At 37.1% G+C, this 19,272-nt stretch overlaps 1 protein-coding gene and 1 pseudogene across 2 annotated transcripts in view; one reads left to right on the top strand and one right to left on the bottom strand.

Moving 5' to 3' along the window:
• Nucleotides 1–19,272, top strand: part of EXOC4 (exocyst complex component 4) — an 850,866-nt gene that overhangs the window by 380,583 nt on the left and 451,011 nt on the right. The gene's annotated exons all lie outside the window — the stretch shown is intronic.
• LOC104657870 lies at nucleotides 2,359–2,866 on the bottom strand (annotated as a pseudogene). Its single transcript, XR_747348.2, has one exon. The product of XR_747348.2 is annotated as an elongin-C pseudogene (transcript).

The following is a 19,272-nucleotide window of genomic DNA, read 5'->3' as shown; positions in this document are numbered from 1 at the left end:
ACCACAATTTTTAAAATGCACCTTTTGGGATCCAGATATCTAATATAATATCAATTGTATGTTTTCTCTGTAAAGAACCAGAGTATATATTTGTGGCATTTTCATATAATAGACCAGAAACTCCTGAATTTACTAAATGTTAGGTACTTCAGAATATCACCTTACCTTTCTCCGATCAATTCTATAATATTTGAAGCATTTGGAATAACAGTTAAGCAAATGCTGTTGAATTGGCCAGAGATAATATTATGAATATTTTCTCCAAGCATAAGCAGTTTATTATTACAATGTCCTACCTTCTCATTATTCGAGACTTACTAAATTGATACCATTAGAACTAATTACATTCTAATCTCTTATATGGGTAACCAGTGTTCTAAATTGTACTGGATTAGTTTCCTCAATTGATTTTAAATACAAAAACATAAATATGTAAATTAAATATCGAAAACTTGACTTTCACACAATAAAAAGTTTTTAAAGAAATTTTACTGACTTTAAGAAGTCTGTTTTAGCAGAGATTTGTAGCAAGTAAATTCATTTAAGAACCATGGGATTAAGAAAATTAAGACTATTAAGAGATTAAGAAAATTAAAACTGTTTCTCTGTAGGTTTAGTTGATAAGTACTATATGTATATAATAAGTAAATTATAACATACAGAATTTATAATTAAATAACATTGATTATATATATCAATTGACTTTGGTAATTAGTTTAGTTTTCACTGTCTTCTTCAATTACAATTGATTTCTACTTAGTTAATGTTGCTAATTGTTAGAAATTGGAAAATACCTTAATCATGGTAAGCATCTTCTAACCTAGATTTAGTGCCATAATTTACTGCTAAGTTATACTATAGTTTGGATAAGTGGAATTCTTGTGCTTACATTTATTCCCAAGTAGAAAAGAAATCCTTTAGAAGCCATTAACAGTGTTGTCAGTAACCACTTTTCAAGAGATTTTTCCTCTGTTTTTTTTTTCTTTTTAAATGTGAAGTTAGAAGAATGAAATATATATATATACACACATAATATATAAATATATATGTTAGTACTTATTTTACACTTAATAAAATGCATTTTTTTTTTGTAGAAGATTCTGGTGGAACTTAATGTATTACAGTTCTTGACAGTTACTTGTTAAGTCTTTATAAATGCTGCTTTGCTAGATAGTTGTTTCAAGGCTTGGTAGTACTCCCAGTGGTTTTACTCTCTTACTTGATTTCTACTTTCATTCAGAATTTTAGCTTATTGATTAAAACTGAAAAAAGTTTGTTGCCTGATATAGTTTATCATTCATTCTTTCTCTGTGTATCTCTTAATGGAATTTCCAAAAATATTGTGTGGTCTGAAAGGTAAGTTCATTCTTGGATGAACAGATGACTGTGATAGAGTTTTAATTAGCTCTTGGCCCAAATTGCAACCTTGTCAAAAACTCCTGATTGACTTGTGGAACTTGAAATGGTTAAGATCTTTTAGTGGTTTTTTACCTTTTTTATTTGAGTTTTTACACTTCAGCATTTCCTGAGTGTTGGATTTATTATTTCTTCTAAAATTTAGAAGTTTCATTTTTGTAATTAAACGAACCAGTGTGCATTATCATACTTGTGTATTTTATTAGTACTATTATAATTTAAAATTTTTCTTTTATATTCAACAAATATTTATTGAATACTTATGATGCATATTTTCCTATCTCCAAGTTAGATGTGGTCTCTTGTTCAGACGTAGTTGCTCGTATTTTTATGAGATTATATAAACAAAAATTGTGTAGATATGTTTTCTGTTCTTTAGAACGGTCATTGCTTTTATTCTATGCTAGTTTAAGTGAATGTGAGTTAGCATTCTGTTATTTGAAAGATAGTGTAGCATAATGGGAGAGGCAGTGTAGAAGAATGAAAGGTGGAAAAAATGTACAGGATTGCAAATTCCAAATGGAAAACATGACAAGTGATCTTGGTTCAGGTCTAGGCTTCTTCACTTCAGTTTTACTCAGTGCTTGTTATTAGACTCTGATTATGCCACGTCCTGGGGAAAGAAAAAAATAAGATCATATCCTTACCTGCAAGCTCCTCTCTTGGTAGCCGCATGGGCTGCAAAAAACGAAGAAGCCTGAAAACATCACATATTGGTGAGGACATGGATCAGTGGGATGTCTCATACCTTGTGGGAGGATGTAAATTGGTTCAGCGTCTCTCAGCTGGTTTGACATTATTGAGAAATCACATTTCCTGTTACCTAGCAGTTCCCTCTCCTAATGCTCTTAAATGTGTTTCTACTTGTTATCAACTGACTCATATTATTTTTCCATGCCAATTTGCCAAACTCTTTTTCTTTCTTTTTTTTTTTTTTAACAGTTTATTATAATTTATTTTATTGAACAATCTAGGAAGTTCACAGCCATCAGCAGTTCTAGTGCAATTTCAGGTGCAATTGGGAATTCGGGAATCTCGGTGGAGCTGTTAGTGTAGCGAACCTTGTACGTAAAATACATGCATACTTTTGATAGCACATGTGAAGGTATCTCTCTAAAATGGACCTCATTGGTTTCGTTCTCAGCAAACTGACCTGGGCCACTCAACATGGCTTTTATCGTGCCTGATGTTAATGCATGTTCTCTTTTTACAATAAATTCATGGCCATCAGATGACATCAATTTGACATACATGGCATCAGGGCCTTCACAGCCACCATAGGTTTTCTCCTCTCCATCCATTTTGTTCTTATGAAATTCTACTTTGCTTCCCCAGGAACTTTAGTAGCTTCCTGGAGCTCCGTTTCCGCCCCAGCCCGAGACTCAATCGTCAGCCCTGCAGCCACCGCAGCCGGGTCCCCGCGTACTGCCACAGCCCCTATCCCAGGGCGGCCCCCCCACCAAACTCTTTTTCTAATTGGTTACAATAATTATTCTTTATTTATAGCTTAGCTCATATTAAAAATAAGTTTGGCTGGGCACGGTGGCTCACACCTGTAATCCCAGCACCTTGGGAGGCCGAGACGAGTGGATCACCTGAGGTCAGGAGTTTGAGACCAGCCTGGACAACATGGTGAAACCCCGTCTCTACTAAAAATACAAAAATTAGCCAGGCATGGTGGCATGTGCATGTAATCCCAGCTACTTGGGATGCTGAGGCAGGAGAATCACTTGAACCCAGGAGGCGAAGGTTGCAGTGAGCTGAGATTGCACCACTGCACTCCAGCCTGGGTAACGAGCGAAATTCCATCTCAAAAATAAAATGAAATAAGTTCTAGAGAAACTTACCACAAGTTGACTTTTATAAAAAATCAGGACCTATTTAAACATTATATCTTTTTTTTTTTCTTACATGGTCTCTTGGCAAACTCACATTTGTTTTCAGTGGAGGGAGATCCCTTTCAAGTGTTTAGGTCCTTCACTTTCCTTTGCTACTTTTTCCCTATGTCTGGTGTCACTGGTACTGTACTGTCTTCTGAAACTATGCATATGACTATTCTATACACTTCATTTATTAAAATCATTCATTTCATAGTTTTCATTCTAGTAGTGCATTCTTTCCAGCTTGGAGGGTTTCTATGTTGACAATTCCAACCACCCTTCTAAGAATACCACAGCACAGTTTCCCGTTATGCTGGTTTGTATATTCTCAGTAGTTGCTTTTACTCTCCTTTCATAAAATTATTATACTGGGTCTTCAATTCTGGTAATCTTGCTAACTTATTTTTATACTGTTCTCATAGCTACTGCAGTTCCATCACTAGGAAATCTCACAGGATGTGAGAGTCAAATATACTGACTTCTAATTTGTTCACTGCCCATTAACTCTGCTTGTCCCTTTACTTGCTTATTTAATGCTTTCCTTATTGTTTTCTCTTTACAGTCAAGCATGTCTCTTAGAGAGTAAATTTCTAGAAAGAAATGGGGTATAGTATATTATCTTACTTGCTTTACTCTTAGCCTACCAAGACATTGTCTGTAATTAAACCTTTAATGAATGTTTTTAATGATAGGTCTTTTTTTTTTTTTTTTCTTTTTTTTTTTTTAAACTCATTCTGTTGTCCAGGCTGGAGTGCAATGGTGTGATCTTGGCTCACTGCAACCTCTGCCTCCTGGGTTCAAGCAATTCTTGTGCCTCAGCCTCCCAAATAGCTGGGATACAGGCATGCGCCACCATGCCCGGCTAATGTATTTTAGTAGATATGGGGTTTGCCATGTTGGCCAGGCTGGTCTCAAACTCCTGAAGGTGTTGCCACTCCTCCCAAATGCTGAGATACAGGTGTGATGTGCCCAGCAATACAGTCCTCATCCTGTTCTGCCTGTGGGCTAATGAACAAACATATAAAACAATGCTTTTTTTTTTTTTTTTTTTTTTTTTTTTGAGAGTCTCGCTCGTCGCCGGACAGTGCGTGGCCCGTTAGTCATGCAAGCTCCGCCTCCCGGTTTGCCCCGCTCAGCTCCCGAGTCTGGACTACAGGCGCCGCCCCTCGCGGTAGTGTTTTTTATAGACGGGTTCTGGTAGCCAGATGTTCGAGCTCCTGTCGTGATCGCCGTTTGGCTCCAAAGATGTGGGATTACGCTTGAGCCATACGGCAAAACAATGGTTTCTAGCCATGCCCAGATAGATTCTGAAATACTTTCCCTAAAATGTAGACTCTGAAAGTGATATAACTGATGCCTTTTTTTCTTCCATTGACATGTTTCCTCTCTTTCAGCTTTCTCTAGAAGGCTTTAAGACAAATGAATGAGTTCATTCTTATAAATGGAATTTATGTTATGGGCCTTGATTTTGGGAAACAGAAGGAAGATATGTTAATGTTGGAATTTGAGTGACATTATTTCTCTTCTTTTGTGTAGTTCTGATGTGCATTTAGGTTTCTTTCCAAAAATAATTATTTTTGAATAATTACATCGTGGTAATTTTTAACCATGATCTGAATATAAAGAAACCTTTGGCCATGAAGTACATTTTATTATAGTATCAATCACAATTTAAATGAGGGTGACACTTTTTATTACAATTAATATATAATGTAGTCTTTTCAGGAAATTTGAAATTACTTTGTAGCTGTTATTTGTGGGATTTGTGGGGAGAAGGAGTGAGAATGTACTTTTCTCTTTGTTTTTTTTCATTCATTTTTTATTATTCTTTATTCTCTGCAAGTCTAAAAACAGGTAATTTATTGTGCCTTAGATTTGTTAGTACAGTTCTTTCACATAGCAAACACAGGTGAGAACACAAGTTATTTCTTAGAAAATCTGAATGCTTGCACCTAACTAGAAGTATCATTCAGAAAATACTCTAATGCCATTTTTTCTTCCTGGACCAATAAGGCGTATTGGTGGGAGCGTTGCTAAATCGAAACAAAGTCATGCCTTTGACAGGTGCACTTAGCACCTCATAACCACAGAGTCCCAGTTAAATAAGTGGAATTGTCAAAGAAGGATGGCAACATTTAATGCAGCCCATCACTGCTTTAGAAACAGTGGTTAGCTAGGACAAGACTCAAGAACAAGGACACACTGGCCCAAGGAAACCTTCTGAGTCCTCACATGGCCTCTTCCCTGTGCACTGGGACAGAGCTCCCTGGTGTCGCTTCCTCTTACAAGAATATTAGCTCTATGGTATCAGGGCCCTGCCATTGTGACCTCATTTGACCTTAATTACATCTTTCAGAGAATATATATTAAAATTCACTGTCAGACAGACTATTAATTAAAGTGGTATTTAACCATCCTTTTAGCATTGGAATCCTATTTTAACTGGAAAGGAGTTTTGTACATTGTATGAGAGAGAGAGAGATTAGACCACTAAAAGTGAAGAAGTGAAGTGTTGGGGCTGGATAGAAGTGAACACATTCTAAGTTTTGATGTCTGCCAGATCACTGGGAGCCTTCGTTTCCCTTATCTGCAAAGGAAAGAAAAACATTCATTAAGTGTTTAATGACAGACAATGTCTTGGTAGGTAAAGATTAAAAGCAAGATAATACTATACCTCATTTCTTTCTAGAAATTTACTCTTTAACAGACGCACTTAACCAGAAAGAGAAAACAGTAAGGAAAAGCATTAAATAAACGAGTTGGTTGGTTTGGATGTTGCTTTCTACCTGTTAAGTTTTGTGATTCTGTGACTGGGCAGTGCTTTTATAATATTTAGGGAATCTGAAGGCCTGGCATTTTGAAATTTAAAAGTTTATGTAGCAAGTGAGTTTTATAGTGTGTTGGAGAATTGTTGCTTATATGCTTCAACTGGCTTTTAAAAGGCATTTGGCTCTTTAAGGTAATGAACACTTGGCATGCATGAAGTAATATGTTTCTTACGGGACAACTGAAGAGCAGTTGTTTGCAGTCTTGTGACATGGCAGAGGCAGGAGGCTGGGGACATGGGGATGATGATGCCATTCAAGTTGCAAAGTGTTACTGATTCTAGTTCTGTTGGACACTGCTGGAATGTTGAACATCTGGGCTATAAGCATTTTTTACTAGTAATTATCATCCACACCTCATTAAGATCAGACATCAATTTATGTCTTTCTAGGTAGAGCAAAAAGTGAAATATTTATTGGCCAGTGAGAAAAGTCCTGGCATCTAGATCAGTTAAGAAGATGAACCTCTCTTGGCAACTTGGGCTTTTGGTGATGGACGGTTTGGTTTGCTGTGTTCCATCCTTAAGACTAATAACAGTCAGAACAAGTGGTTGTAGTCATAGCTAATGCATAGAGAAGAATTTCTAAAAATTACTCTGAGATGTAGATGTTACACATAGAAATCGCTATATCGCAGCAGTATAGGGTACTGTTTTGTGGCCTGTTTGTGAAATAGCTTTGAAATGCCTGTGATTAGGAGATGCTTAAAGTTAGGACAGGAAGTAACTGAAACCAAACCTGGAGCAGTGAAAGGTTCCAAAGGTGATTATGCTATTAACCAGTAATTTCTGTTTCCAAAAATGACATTTCAAAGTAAAAGAGAATTGTGATTAGCATTTTTATTTTATACTTTTTGTTTTAATAATTATAGTACTTATAATATCACATATTGCCAATATTTTCAGATCAAAGGCATATATAATTTACTGTTATAATTAAGCACATTTTTCTTAATATTTTTATCTTTGAAAAATGCAGTGACATTGTTCTACCCATGTCAATTTGATGTGTACATTGATATTTATTTAGCAGAATATTATTCTCAGTGTTCACAGGTATTTGATATTTTTATACAGATGCATGTTTGTTCTTAATGAGCTAAAGCTTATGTAGACATTTTGAAAGATGTTAGTGATTAGACAGCCTAGCAAATAATGTTGTAGATCATACATTATTCATGCATGGGTGGAAATGTGGACACCTTGTTGCATTTTTATGAAACACAGCCATTTTTTCCCCTCTGCTCAGAATTATGAAAAAATATTGCTAGTTTTCGGTCTGCCTGACCTGTAAGGCCTGTGAAGTGCTGAGTGGTTGGTATACATAGATTTCAAGCCCTATATTTGAGTAACTTCTTTTGATTTAATATTATAAATGTTAAATGCTATAAACCTTCAGACCACCTAACTTTTGGAGATTAAAAAATTTCATTCTAAACTTTTTTTACTTTTATATTTTCAAAATGTATGACATATGGCTAAACACTGATTGCAACTAAATGGTCAGTTTTGTACTACTGAGTAAAATGGAGAGCCAGTCAAGGTTTCAACCCATGTATTTATGCACATTTCGGCAATTTCTGAAAAGGTGAAGCATCTCAATCTAGTTAGCACAAAAGAATAGGCCATTTCTCGTGAGAAACAGTCGGAAAAACTGGAAATGTTAGTGAAAAACAGGGGGGAAACAGAATATTTTTTATCTGTTTACATATATAAAGAGATCACTTTATATTGTAATCCCTTAAAGAGATAAAGTTATTTTGTTATTTGTTGCTTCGTACATATGGATTATAACTAATTGGTTGTATGTTTCAAGAGATTCTGCTCTACACAGTGAAAATTTTCAAATGAATAAGGCAGCAGAAATAGGAAAGCTTTTCTTGGAAGATAATATTTTTCATGGAGATGATTAACCAGAAGCTGAATTTATGATGCAGTTAACTGGCTGTTGAATTTCCAGGTCGACATTCTTTAAATCTCTGATTGTAAGCCTTTCTAACATACTGTGCAACTTCAGAGCTCTGGGGAGATATGTTTCTTCCAGTCTTGCTCATTTGAGTTACTTTTTTATGCTTCAGCTTAATGCTGATGATTATCATTGGCAGGGTCAAGGGAGTATAGTTGACTTCTGTGTCACTTCAGCATTGACTTTCTTCTTTCGAACACAAGGAGACTCATGGAAGGGTTGTTAGACAAACGCCACCTCTCCCTACCATATAGTTCCTTCTATCCTCTTTTTTTCTTCTCTGCTTTTATTTTTGTATTTTCCTTTTTCATGTCCACTAACTGGTACATACGAGTATAACTTAACTCTTCCAGTGACTGTTAAAGGAAAAAGAAAACTAGCTTTCTTTTGTTGTAAAAGCTAATTTGGAAAGGATCCAGTTTCAGCTTTCTACTTATGGCTAGCCAATTTTCCCAGCACCATTTATTGAATAGGGAATCCTTTCCCCATTTCTTGTTTCTGTCAGGTTTGTCAAAGATCAGATGGCTGTAGATGTGTGGTATTATTTCTGAGAACTCTGTTCTGTTCTATTGGTCTATATCTCTGTTTTGGTACCAGTACCATGCTGTTTTGGTTACTGTAGCCTTGTAGTATAGTTTGAAGTCAGGTAGCGTGACGCCTCCAGCTTTGTCCTTTTGACTTAGGATTGTCTTGGCAATGCGGGCTCTTTTTTGCCTTACCCCTTATACGAAGATTAATTCAAGATGGATTAGAGACTTAAATACCATAAAAACCTAGACCTAATAGACCATAAACATAGACCTAATACCATAAAAACCCTAGAAGAAAATCTAGGTAGTACCATTCAGGACATAGGCATGGGCAAGGACTTCATGTCTAAAATACCAAAAGCAACGGCAGCAAAAGCCAAAATTGACAAATGGGATCTAATTAAATTAAAGAGCTTCTGCACAGCAAAAGAAACTACCATCAGAGTGAACAGGCAACCTACAGAATGGGAGAAAATTTTTGCAACCTACTCATCTGACAAAGGGCTAATATCCAGAATCTACAGAGAACTCAAACAAATATACAAGAAAAAAACAAACAACCCCATCAAAAAGTGGGGAAAGGATATGAACAGACATTTCTCAAAAGAAGACATTCATACAGCCAACAGACACATGAAAAAATGCTCATCGTCACTCGCCATCAGAGAAATGCAAATCAAAACCACAATGAGATACCATCTCACACCAGTTAGAATGGCAATCATTAAGAAGTCAGGAAACAACAGGTGTTGGAGAGGATGTGGAGAAATAGGAACACTTTTACACTGTTGGTGGGATTGTAAACTAGTTCAACCATTATGGAAAACAGTATGGCAATTCCTCAAGGATCTAGAACTAAATGTACCATATGACCCAGCCATCCCACTACTGGGTATATACCCAAAGGATTATAAATTATTCTACTACAAAGACACATGCACACGTATGTTTATTGCGGCACTATTCACAATGGCAAAGACTTGGAATCAACCCAAATGTCCATCTGTGACAGACTGGATTAAGAAAATGTGGCACATATAGCCGGGCGTGGTGGCGGGCGCCTGTAGTCCCAGCTACTCGGGAGGCTGAGGCAGGAGAATGGTGTGAACCCGGGAGGCAGAGCTTGCAGTGAGCTGAGATCCGGCCACTGCAATCCAGCCTGGGCGACAGAGCAAGACTCCGTCTCAAAAAAAAAAAAAAAAAAAAAAAGAAAATGTGGCACATATACACCATGGAATACTATGCAGCCATAAAAAAGGATGAGTTTGCGTCCTTTGTAGGGACATGGATGCAGCTGGAAACCATCATTCTTAGCAAACTATCACAAGAAGAGAAAACCAAACACCGCATGTTCTCACTCATAGGTGGGAACTGAACAATGAGATCACTTGGACTCGGGAAGGGGAACATCACACATTGGGGCCTATCATGGGGAGGGGGGAGGGGGGAGGGATTGCACTGGGGAGTTATACATGATATAAATGATGAATTGATGGGTGCCGACGAGTTGATGGGTGCAGCACACCAACATAGCATAAGTATACATATGTAACAAACCTGCACGTTATGCACATGTACCCTAGAACTTAAAGTATAATAAAAAAATTAGAAAAAAAAAAAAGCTAATTTGGGACCAACGCTGTATTTCCAAATAACCCTAAAATCAGCATTACTTTGCTGCTGTGATTTTGACGTAGATTTAAGTTGATATTTTAGATGCAAGTTTTCGTCTCTTTATCAATTACATTTTGTTATTAATTAACCTTATTAGCAGCTTACATATAAAAGACAGTAGAAAAGACTATTCAGAACAAAAGGCTTGCACAATTTGTATGCTGCTTTTTATGTATTCTGAACATGTATTCGCCTTTTGGACTGCGATACACAAAATATGCTTATTCAGCATTCGATGAAATATGTTTATGTCCAGCCACAGGGCCATTTACATCTGATTTTGAAATCTGAATTGATAATGTAATTTGGTGTTAAAAATAACATAGGCATACCTAGGAGGAAAATACAGTCTCTCCCTTTAATAACATGTATTCCTTTGAGTGTTGGCTTTGCATTGTTTCTTTGTATGATTGGGAAAATTATTTTATCATTCCTCTTGCTCCTCAAAAAACAGAAAGACACACACACAACCTCTTTCCTGTTTACTTTTTTCTGTTTCTGTTTTGCATTCTTTGTTACTGGGCCTTCTATATAATACCAAAGACTCTTCTTTGGTCATAATTGTCATTTGAACATTTGATCATTAATATTGCCTACCATGTTTTTAAAAAATGTGTCATATTGCAAGTGAAGTATTTTTCTTTTCATGGTCATGAGATCTTTTTTATTTTCCTTTTGTAGTTAAACAAAAATAAACCCCAAAATAAGCAATGATATTTTCTCAGGATTTTATTATTTAATAACTAAGAAAGGAAACTTCTTTGATTCAGCAAGATAAGTGAGAACAGCCAGCTAGAAAGGAGAAGAAAGGTGGAAGCATCATAAAGGAAGTTTTAGTTTTGAATTACCTTAATTTCATTTTTTGGTAAGAGTAGTGGTTATGAACCTGGGAAGTGCTGGGTCTGACTTTCATGTTGCACTTGAAATAGTTGCTGGAATGTTTGATGTTTTTATGTTGTTTTTACTAGTTGGGAACGAATAGTAATTCTGACAATCATACCGTTTTTAAACTCGGTGAGCATTCTTCAAAGCCTATTTCTGTAAAATATCACATTGTAAATAGGTGAGAAAGTATTCAATAATGTCGAGAAGAAAAAAAAACTATAGTGCTAACAAGTTTCTACAATACCACTCTTTAGTGAAAGAATATGGAAGTATGTTACTTAATTGGACTCCGTAAATTCAGAATCTATACATTTTAAAAAATCTTTTAAAATTTTTATTGAGATACACATATATACATTCAAATGTATAAATCTGTACACATTTTTATATATTTGTATATTTGTATGAATTTTTACATATGTGTACACAAGTATAACCAGGACACAAATCAAGATATAAGACATTGACATCAATCATTTTCAGTACCCTAGAAGACTTGCTTATGTTGACAGTCAATCTCCTTCCCTGAGAGATAACTATTATTATGAATTCTGTCCCTACAGATAGATTGGTTTTGCCTATGGTTTAACTTGATATAAATGGAATCATATAGTATGTACTCTTTGGTGCCTGACTTCTTCTGTGTGACATGATGTCTATGTTAGTCATCCATAGACTAACACTGATTTTTTTATGTTAGTCATTGTGTCAGTATACTACTGAAATTAGCAATTATAAAATATAATATTCAATCATTATTTTGGAATAAAAGAACTTTTAGAATCCTACGGTCCTAAAAACTGTTCACAAATTAAACTTCTTCTAAACAACTTTCCAAGAAATCTTTTGATTTCCTATCTTGTGGGTCCAAGGAGGTTCTCAGGGCAGTAAGAGATCTTGCAGTGGGGCAGTGTCCAGCAGGGCAGTGAGCCAGTGTAGCTGGAAGCCACATTCTCTCTGTGATGGACGTAGACTGTTTCCTACAGCTTTGGTAGTAAAAGCTAGGGAAGCAAAAATTAGTTGACATGTTTCCTAGACTTTGGGTTTTCTGATCAGTCAGTGAAGAGATAATTGGCAATTAACATGAGTTGCTACTTTTATTAAATAAAAGGGATTTTTCTTAGAATTAAGATCCATCCTTTTTAAGGAAAGATAATTGGCAATTTAAAATCGACATTCTCTTTTTTTTTTCTTAAGAGATAGGATGTTGCTGTGTTGCCCAGGCTAGTGCAGTGGCTGTTCAGAGGTGCAATAATAGCACACTGCAGAATGCCTGGGCTCAAGCGATCCTCCCACCATAGCCTCCATACCCTGCTTAAGTCAGTGTTCTTAAACCAACATTAATATGTAGGCTAGTTTTTGGGGACAGTAAATTCAGTCAAAGAGGGAGGAGAGAAGCTTGACATGAGGGATTAGCCAAGAGCCAGATGCAGAATTATCACAGGAAACCATGATCAGGTGTGGACCCAATTGAGCGACCCTAACATAGTTGTAGTGAGTTGGGAATTTACTTTTATTGATCGTAAATCACATGGTTCTGGTCCCTAGCAGGCAGTCACTAAAAATGTTTTGAGTAAATGAGCAAATTAATTGAATTTAAAAGTGGTGGGGGCAGTTTTAAATGTATAAGGCAAACTGGATGGATATTGAATATTCTTTTAGTATGTCTGTAGAACCTTTCATTGTAATTCTTGAATATTAAAAGATACTTTTTTAACCTCTTTATACTGTCCTGAGCACATATATACGTACATACATATACACACATACATATACATACATATAAACACACACACTCATTGTCTTCACTTTAGCTAGTTGATTATTAGAATATATTTTATACAGTCACATTTATTCCAGCCACTTTTTTTTTTCAAGTTTTTGTACATCTGCAGCCTCTCCTGGTGGCTGCTAGTATCAGTGTCACCTGCAGTGCTTTGCCAACCACCTGAAGCTCTCTTACTCTGTCCAGTGTGCTGAGGGTGCTGGCATCCATCAATGTCTTTTTTTGCGTATTCTATTTAGTTTTGCTTTTTGCATCTGTGAAAAATGGTAGAACATCTTCTCAATGTAAGAGTGGAAATAAGAATAGTAAAGAAAACTGTACAAAAATAGGCCACTAAATTCATTCTTTAGCGTGAAATTATAAATGCTGAACAGGGTTGATAGAGGTGCATCAATGCTCAGAAATGCATCTAAGTGAATCTACAGTTCTTTCTTTCTTTGAAGCTTTTAAGAAAATTGATATGAGGATTTCATGAAGATTAAAAAGAAACCAACATCCTTCTCTGAATGTTGGAGGTCTGTCTGCTTTATAAGCCTCAACTCATTACATTTTCTTTTTTACATATTTTTGATTGACATGTTGATTTTAAAAATGCAACTTCAACATTCAGTGGGAGTTGACAGTATTTAAACTGAATTTTGGGGCAAAATTCTTCAATATAGTCATATTTTTCTGTTATTTTTAATTCATTCTTTTTTTTCCAGCAACTACTCACTGGGTGCTTACTATGTGCCAGACACTGCCCTTGGCTTTGTGGAGACTGTGTTCCTAACGAGGGTATTGTGGTAATTTGAGAGTAACAGAAAATCTATGACAAAGGAGCCCATCATTCCACTAGTGCTAAATTTCTTCCGGTTTCCTTTTTTAAGCTTAGAAGATTATCTGTTGCAGAGGCACATCTCTTTTCATGCTGTTTCTTTTTCAGAGGTAGTTTCACCTCTGGTCTTCATCCCACTTCCCTCCATCCCCTTTGGGATCCAGACCAAAAAATCTTGAAGTTCCACTTAGAAGACCCTTGTCCCTCTTACCCCACACATCTAATGTTGCTAATTTCTACCAGTCCTACTTTTTAAATATGTCTCAAATTTATCCAGTCCCCCCTTCGATACTTGTTGCCATCGCTTCAGTCGCTCAGTTTCCTAATTGGTTTCTGCTACTCCAAACCTAAATTTCTTTAATCCATCTTCTACACTTCTTCCAGAGTGACCCATGTCATTCCCCTCCTTCTTTGTGTTTTCCTGTCCCCAGCCCTTGAAGTGGAACTCCTTGTTGTAGAATAGAAGGCCTGACTTTCTGACTTTATGCACACAGCTCTTAGGCCCCCCTTGTACACTTCAAAGGCACAAACCCTTTCTTTTTCCAGGTCTGTCATGCTATTTTCAAAATTTTTTTCTTTCTACCAAAAAGGCATCTACCAACACTGACCTTTGACCTCCTTCATTATCTGAAAGACATTTTATCCTTCAAGAATCAGCTCATGTATCCCCTTTTCTTCCAACTTTTTCCTGGGCCTACTCCTACCCACCCTTGCATAATGTAAGTGGATCGTTGTCTGCTTTTTAAAAATCATTGTGATTTTGCTGTATTTTTATTATAGCACTGAGCACATTGTCTGGAGATGACTCAAGATAGAACACAGGTGTTATTTGGTGTATTAGTCAGGGTTCTCTAGAACCTCACATGATCGCAAGGTCCCACAATAGACCGTCTGCAGGCTGAGGAGCATGAAAAGCCAGTTCAAGTGTCAAAACTGAAGAACTTAGAGTCCAATGTGTGAGGGCAGGAAGTATCTAGCATGGGAGAAAGATGTAGGCTGGAAGGCTAGATCAGTCTCTTTTCATGTTTTCTGCCTGCTTTATTCTAGCCATGCTGGCAGCTGATTAGAATGTGCCCACCCAAATTAAGAGTGGGTCTGCCTTTCCCAGCCCACTGACTCAGATGTTAATCTTTGGTAACACCCTCACAGACACACGCAGAATCAATACTTTGTATCTTTCAATCCAGTCACATTGACACTCACTATTAACCATCCCAAGTCCACCCCTTGTCAACTTGAACCCATATACATCTCCTGAGATCATGTATAATGTTAAAGACAATAATAAGGTCATTACGCTTAACATAATACAACTGTCCTTTGTACAACCAGAAACACACCAATCCTCAACCCAAATACTATTACATGAAGTTAACAATACTTAAATGCTGATATGAAGTCGATAAATCTCATGTCACATAATGAAGGAAAAAGGAAATGAAATGAAGCAATTTTCTTAATGCAAGTGTATACATACACAAACATGTTTTTAACAAAAGAAGGAGGAAATACTCATTATAATTACCATCCTTATTTCTGCAACCAGTCACGTGGTCATAGCTGTTGTTGATCATAGGTATTGATGACTGCTTCCTCTACTGATCATTTTCCTTTCCCCAGTGTACAGTTGCCATGGTAGAAGGCCAGAGGTCTCCTTGGGGAAGGATGGGAGAAAGATTCGCTGCATAAATTGTCAGTAATGCAGTGGGCTCCTTCCTCGAGGGGACCTGGCCTCGCCTTCATTCAAGGAGTTCTGGGTCTGTAAACTGGCTCAAGTCTGAAAATTGGTTGAGGGGCTGTGATTCCTGTTTTTATAATTCAAATTAGTTTTTTGTCTATTTGACCTAGAAGTTTTCTGTTTATATAAATAAAGTAGGAATGCAGTAGGCTTCCTGTCAATTTCACTTCTAGGAACACTGTGGTTAATTAGCCAATGCCAGAGCTCTACAGAAGTCAGACTATTCTGATTGCTGCTCTGCCCCTGCTGTCTGTTACTGTAGCTATGCCTTCTTTGCCTTTGATGGTTGAGTGCCGTCACTTGGCCCCTGCCATCTTGGGATGCAATTATTCCCATTGTATTTAAATTTTGTAGTTGAGTGACTGTGGTTCCCATGGTTAGATCTATTATAACTTTATTACTATGATTATGATGTTTACTTAAATATGTAAAGTATATAATACCATTAATAGCTAACATTTAAATACAGTTTGCAAAATACTTGAAAATACATTGTCTTTTTTGGTCCTCATACCAACCCTAAGAAATAGTTCGAAGTAGACATATTATTTCTGTTTTATAGTTGAGGCTTGGACAGTTTCTTGTTTAAAGTAACATGGTATTAGAGGCAAAACTTAAAAATCTGTGAATCTGATTATAAATCCTGTGTTTTCTGCACTTTGTTGGATCTGGAGCCTGGGCCTGAAGAGAGCCATTCCCAGGTACTCCATGGGATGTACCACAAGGTGAGTCAGGGATCCAGGCCACCTTCATTTGGTGGACCCCTCATGCCTAGGCCCTCAGAGTCTTTTCATTTAGTAAGTGCATGAGAAAGACGGGATTGTAGAACTCTCTTTTAAGCATCATTTCCTTCATTTTTCTGTATTCTTCGTGTAGTGCAAACTAGTTAAAGTTTTGTGAGCCACAGTGCTCGGCCATAGCTATATCCCTTTGTATTTTTGTATGTGTTTTCTTTCTCTCTACTTGATGCCCTTTTCCTCCTCCTTCACCTGATGAATTTCTACTCATCCCTCAGCAACGTCTTTTCTGGGGAGCCTTCTACCACCTTTTTTTTTTTTTTTCTTGAGACGGAGTCTAGCTCTGTCTCTCAGGCTGGAGTGCAGTGGTGTGATCTTGGCTCACTGCAAGCTCCACCTCCCAGGTTCAAGTGATTCTCCTGCCTCAGCCTCCCAAGTAGCTGGGACTACAAGCACAGTGCCACCATGACTGGCTAATTTTTTGTATATTTAGTAGAGTCAGGGTTTCACTGTGTTAGCCAGGATGGTCTCTTATCTCCTGACCTCGTGATTAACCTGCCTTGACCTCCCAAAGTGCTAGGATTACAGGCATGAGGCACTGCACCCAGCCCTCTACCACCTCTCTTACTGCTCCTCATCTCTCAGTGGTCCCTTTCCTTTTCCTCTGTGCCCTTGTGGGACCTAGCACATTACTTCCTGGGTGTTTCTTCTCCCTCAAAAAGAAGATGCTAGGGACCATTATTTGATTAGCTTTGCATAACTAGAACTTGAATGATTTTTAGCATACACTAGATTCTCAGTAAATATTTGGTGAGTGAATCAGTAATGTGACTTTTTCATGGAAATTAAAGTCATATAGTTCTCACTGTCAGAACCAGGATATCAAGAACAGACAACCGGTTGTTAGGAAACCACACACAGTTCATGGTTCAGGTTTTGTGCTCCTGTGTGCCTTCGGACCACTGCCCCCTAAAATAGATTTGCATCCAGTGTTTCTTCTTGGAGTTGCTTTTGATATCCAAATAGACAAATTACAAATATGCACTTCCAAATGTATTTTGTGGTAAAGTTATTTAAAGTGGACTAGTTTTTACTTAGGTCATTGTAAAGATGAGGATGAAGCAGAGAAAGAAGGTCTTTTGTTTTGCAATCTTGATTGCTTTATGTTAGCTGACAGACTGCCTGTGTTTGATTAAAAATGATAGTCTGTAAACTCCTTAAGTTAGGCCATTAATTTCCCGTGACAGCACGTGAAGCGTCTCCTCTCCTCCCCTCCCCAGACCCAAGCACACGTATCAGAGGAGCCTTCTATGTGAGACATTTGTTTAACGTTGCCTGTCAGAGAAGGTGCTACAACAAGTCAGTCAGGTTTGGAGTTTGCAAACATACTTCCACCTTACTGAACATCACAAAGGCTGTCAAAAATTTCATGTCCTTATATTTTTTCTTCTCTCCAGAAGAAAAACCATTACAGATGTAAATGTTAGAGAAATTTTGTCATACGCTTTGGAGCTTCTGCAGGAAGTATTTTTCATAGTTTGGAAAAGAGGAAGGAGGCCTCTGCTGACACATTTGCAATCTTTCCAATATTTTGTGTGAACTTTATAGTTTACTACACTACAAGAGGCTATTTTTTCTTCTAAATATTACTTATATCTCATGTTGGTTTTTTTTCCTGCTTTCTCTGAAAATGAAAGTGTAAGCTTTTTCAAATGACCTTGATATTTCCACAATCTCTGTTTATTTTTCCTTTTAGTTTCTTCCCAGTCTTCTAGATGCTTTCCACCAAACCCACTTCTGGGAATTATCCACATGTGTACTTACTTGGGAGTTGGATGAAATATATGTATGTGTGGTATGCATATTTCAGATATTATTTTAGTTTGATGGATGTTGAATAACTACTAAGAGAGAAACCAGTTGCTCTTCAAAATGTAATTAACAACACCAGCCCTGGAGAAGTTTACGTTTGGTTGTGACAAAGCTAGTAGCATGCCCTCTGCAAAGAAGAGAAGGGGAAGATGGATGCATTTCTAATGCAATCAGGAAACCCCTCTATAATTTAAATGTATTAGCATATTCTAAGAAACCCAGGTATTTAAATGTTCCTAAGACAGCTCAAAGCCTTTCCCAAACAAGCATGATTAAATTACTTGGAACACATTGAAACAGCGCACATGGCCCTTAATGGATCAGCATTATCAATATGCATTTTCATGGCCAACTCCAGGAAACCCATCTCTGAAGCCATAAGGAGTCAGATTACTGATGCAATCCTAGTGATTTTGCTTGCATTGCTCACATCCAGTTTGCCACGAAGTGTTTGACGGCATGCAAACACTGAATTTCACAAACATTAATGCCATTTCCTACTTGTCCCTAGAAATGGTAATTAGCATACATCTTGAATCCTTTTATTTTGGATTATATACAAGAAAGCAAAAGTTTTCAAATATTCTGAAGTCTGGGCATGTTGGGATAATATGACATGGAACTAATTATCTAAGGGTGCATTCTGGGTCATTTGAAATTTGTATATATATTGCAAAGGTCACAATCAACTCAAATAAATAATAAGAGGAGCTACAATGATTGAGCCTTAGTGATGAACTCAGCTATGTTATAAACAGTTTGCATGTATTATCTAATTTAGTATTCCTAGCAACTCTATGAAGTAGGAAATAGTATCACCCCTATTTTATAGCTAAGGAACCTGAGGCATGCATGGAGAGATGAAGTAGCTTGACCAAGATCAAGCGATTGTAAATAGGGGGCTAGGATCAAGCCTAGACAGAAGGACCCTAGAGCCCCAGCTCGTACCTTTTACTCTATGCCTCAGGTGTGTGCCTCCATTTAAAACCCTTACCAGAGGAGGCTCTCAGGCTCGAGGACTCTTCCATAGTGGCTCTAATTAGGCTGTTTGACGCTGATAATCCAGTCAAAGAGTTTATCCACAGTCAAACAGAGTAGATAATCCACTCTGATAATCCACAGTCAAACAGATGATCCAGTTCGACTC

Source organism: Rhinopithecus roxellana, chromosome 6 (genome assembly GCF_007565055.1).
Source record: "Rhinopithecus roxellana isolate Shanxi Qingling chromosome 6, ASM756505v1, whole genome shotgun sequence".
Classification (NCBI taxonomy): Eukaryota; Metazoa; Chordata; class Mammalia; order Primates; family Cercopithecidae; genus Rhinopithecus; species Rhinopithecus roxellana.
Note: the sequence above shows the minus strand (reverse complement) of the source record. Positions and strands in the feature narration are given on the sequence as shown.